General features: G+C 30.7%; 1 long non-coding RNA gene across 1 annotated transcript; it reads right to left on the bottom strand.

The window, feature by feature from the left end:
• LOC109131578 lies at positions 568-1,937 on the bottom strand. The gene is made up of 3 exons (XR_002037179.1): positions 1,786-1,937; positions 836-1,171; positions 568-633 (listed from the first exon to the last, which is right to left on the bottom strand). It is a non-coding gene; the product is annotated as an uncharacterized LOC109131578 (long non-coding RNA).

Raw genomic sequence — 4,276 nt, 5'->3', positions numbered from 1 at the left:
TATTAGAGCATCTCCAATTGTCCTCTATTTTTTCCTCTATAATAGAGATCCTCTATAATAGGGGTGAATTTTACCCCAATCCATCTCTATTTTCACCTCTAAAATAGAGATTACTATTTTTTTTTTGTCGTACAAATACATATTGCTATTTTTTTTTTTGTCGTACAAATACAAATTGCTATTTTTTCCTTTATTTATAGAGGAACTCTATCTTTTCCTATAAAGGATTCCTCTATAAATAGAGCAACTCTATTGTAGAGGTGAAAATAGAGATGGGTTGGAGTAAAACTCTATTATAAAGATCTCTATTATAGAGGAAAAAAATAGGGAAAACTATTGGAGATGATCTTATATATAGATACTCATTTAGGTATTTATTTAAATTTGTAATTTTGTATAGACTTAAGAAAAAATTGATAGTCACTTTTTCGAAATGAATTAGACAATCTTCATTTTATCATTTTGTTCACGCTACGCATAGTACAACATAGTTTAGATAATGCTACTAAAGTCATACAACATAAATTAGATAAGGCTAAAAAAGTCAGAAAACATAGATTAGATAAACTCAAGTGGCACAAGCACAACATGTTATAGGTTCTGGATCGTCATCACTTCTCTTCACTGCTTCCACTGCAAAACATCAACTGCTAAACATTAGTTAACTTCTTCATAAAAGATGAACAGAACTACAAATCCTGCCAAGAACGTGTGTGGACATATAAATCAATCTAGAAACAAGTCATATGTAAAACGAAACCCTTAATTAAGCAGAGAACATTATCAATCTAGTATTGAATCTAAGCCTAACCATAGAAAAGCCTATTCAAATTACCTGTCATTGTAGAGAGCTATTTCAACAACCTTCATATCTTGTTGCGTAAGGTATCTGGCTTCAACCCTCGGGCTGCAGGGGCAGACAGAATCTGACAGTTTTCAGCAGTCAGTTCCTTGTCTTTATCAATGGCATGAAACTCGTAGCAATATGATCCAAGAAAACCTTGTTTTAAGGCCTTACAAACCGGGTTTTCTTGGACATCTAGGCGCCATCTATCTTTTTTCATTCCAGGGACAACCTTTGCGTTCTCCCAACACTTCTCCTTTTCCTCCTGCGGGAAATCGTCTCCGCCATTGAACCGCTTGTTGTGAGTACTCATCTCTTTGTATGAAACTTTGAAGAAAAAAAAGTTTGCGGATAAGATAAAAGAGAGAAGAAACAAACACTGCTGCAGCTGCTAGGATTCAAGCTAAGCTAAACAGTAAGAAAGTAGTAAGAAAGGCAAAAAGGCATCAGCAAAATGAAAATAAGTCAAAGCAAAACTGGAAATGACAGAGAAGAAAATCAAAGCTCATGGCTACGCACATCATGGTATCTCAAAAGCTTATCAGACTTGCAAGAATAACAAAAAAAAGCTATCAAGATATTTTGTTTATATTTATGACCATACGTAACAAAGACACTAAGTTAGAATACTAATCACACTATATCTGTATTATTAGACAATCATCAGACCATAAATGGCTACTACAACAAGCCAAAGTCATCTTCTTTATTATATAAACATAAGACTTGTTCTTGCCATTTCCCCAATTACAGCAAAAATATTATTGTCATAACCCAAATTCTCAACAACTCATAAGAGAAACAAATGATAAGTAAAAAACACTTAGAGAATATTGTTTCATCAAGATTTTAAAGATTTTAAAGACACTAAAAGCAGCAGCACTCACTATAACAATGCATCGAACATATTGTATTATCAAGGTTTTTTAAGGTTTACTTACTTGTCTGGAATCTCGAAAAGGGAAGTGAGAGATAAACCCTAGCACACGACTGATAGGGTTTAGATCAGGAAATGAATCTCTCAGTCAAAGCCGCTACAGAGTTGAAAGACATGTGACAAAGTCTGAAAAAATGGAACCTTGAAACAAGAAGACAAAAGACATAATAATCACACCATTGGCCATTGCAAAAAGGACGACTAAAACAGACAACCAAAGCAAAGCCTAACCACATAATAATTCATCAAAAATAAAAAAAAACACTAAAGCAGATAACTTTTCCCGCACTCTCGAAGGAAAAGAAGAGACAAACAATGAAGATACTTTTCTCAGCTTTTGACTCTACCGTTACAAACAATGAAGATACTTTTCTTTCGCTTGATTTCAACGGGGATATGTTTAACAATTGACAGCTTACTTACTTTTTGTTAACAGGATGATATAGGCTACTTCTACAGTTGATCAATGACCATATAAATTGCATTTATTTGGTGTGAAAAGGAAAAAAAAAATAGTAAAGATTACTACAGAGTTCAAGAGCATTTGTAACTTTACGCCAAAATTGAGTTTGTAACATTTCAATATCCATTTATTTCGTATTTAAGAGAATTATACAATTTGAAATCTTATCAGAAAGATTCAACATAAAACTCTTAAGATTATCCATAACTGGAAACAACACTTATGATACTTATGTTGGTAGGATGATGATGACGATTAGGGGTGTCAAAATGGGTCAAGATTAATGAGTCAACTCAATTCAACTCAACTCAACTCATGAACTCTAATGAGTTGATGGGTTAAATAAGTTGATGATTAAATGAGTTCATGAGTCGAATGAGTTAACCACTAACTAATCAATTTCTTCATTATCAACATAATATTATCAACATCATCATCATATTACCAACATCATCATATTATCATCATCATATCTACTAACATCATCATCATCCTACCATCATTATATCGACATCATCATACTATCATCATCATCAACTACCATCATGTAACTATCATCATCATCAACATTGTCATACTATCATCATCACCATCATAATTTCATAATCATATTAACATCACCATCATCATATCAACATATATATATATATATATATATATATATATATATATTATAGTCAGCAACATGATGTCATCATCATCATCTTATAATTTTATATTAAATATTAATTAATTTATATTGTAATTAATTATATTTATTTTATATTAAATTTGAATTAATTATCTAACTCATTTAACTAAATGGATTCATGGGTGGATCCATCCCAATTGTTAAATGAGTTAAGTCAACTCATAAACTTATTTAACTTTTAACTCATTAGATAATGAGTTGAGTTAGGTAGGGTTAACCATTTTGACACCCCTACTAATACAGAGAGAGCAGGATCATAGAGCATAATTTATCAGATATGAGCAATGCCACGAGAACGAACTATGTTCTTGTTAAAATTTGATTCTCTCAGCAGGGTATGAAATAACAAAAAAAAATCAGAGAATGAGAAGTATCTCACAATCTATTTGCATACATATAATTTACTTTGAAACACGCGTAAGATTCTCTCTTTTACTCAAGACACAAATTTTGTTTAACTGGAAAAAAAAACTGAATACAAAGAGTTTGTCTATATATAGAGTTAAAAAACGACTCGACCAAAATGACATACACGAAACAACACAAACAATGAGAGTTACAATTCTTCGTTTGTGGCTTTTTAACGTAATAACAATCAGACTGGACTCTTAATGTTAAAACCTTATTATAAAACTCAATTAATCTCCAACACTTGTTGTCATGTATGTATGGTGTTGGAGCCATAGATGATACTCAAATTCAATATCAGCAACAGCCAACATGCGGATACCAAAATATTAGAAAATTTGGAAATTAACTAAATACCACACATTAACAATATATAATATTCGTTTTTTTGAAAATTTAGATAAGAGTATAATTAATTAATATTCCAAGAAAACTAAAATATTATAAAATAAATACATAGGTATATATTTTCATTTAGGATTAGATCCTTTGGTAAAAAAAAAAAAGGTCTTGAAGAGTGATTATAAAATATCTATATCTATTTTTTTTGTTTAAATATAAGAATCCTTTGTATCATCTATGACTCCAACTTTACCACAACTTTACCAAGAAGATGATATCAACATTTTCTAAAACAAGCAACCAAAAAAAAGAGGATATCATCTTCTCGATATCATTTTCTAAAACACAAAATTACATCCAAGTCCAAGTCCAAGTTTTGGATTTCTTTGTTTTGGTGTTGAAATTTGATTCTAGAATTTTTTGTGATTGGACAGTGAAATCAAACTATTTACAAAAGTAGGTGAGTTTTTGAAGGTCGAGAACAAAGATGAAGATCCAAGTCAAAGTAAATTTTTGATTTCTTTGTTTTGCTATTGAAATTTGACTATGGAATTTTTTCTGATTCGATAATGATATGATATTATATTTACA

This window comes from Camelina sativa, chromosome 1 (genome assembly GCF_000633955.1).
Source record: "Camelina sativa cultivar DH55 chromosome 1, Cs, whole genome shotgun sequence".
Lineage (NCBI taxonomy): Eukaryota > Viridiplantae > Streptophyta > Magnoliopsida > Brassicales > Brassicaceae > Camelina > Camelina sativa.
Note: the sequence above shows the minus strand (reverse complement) of the source record. Positions and strands in the feature narration are given on the sequence as shown.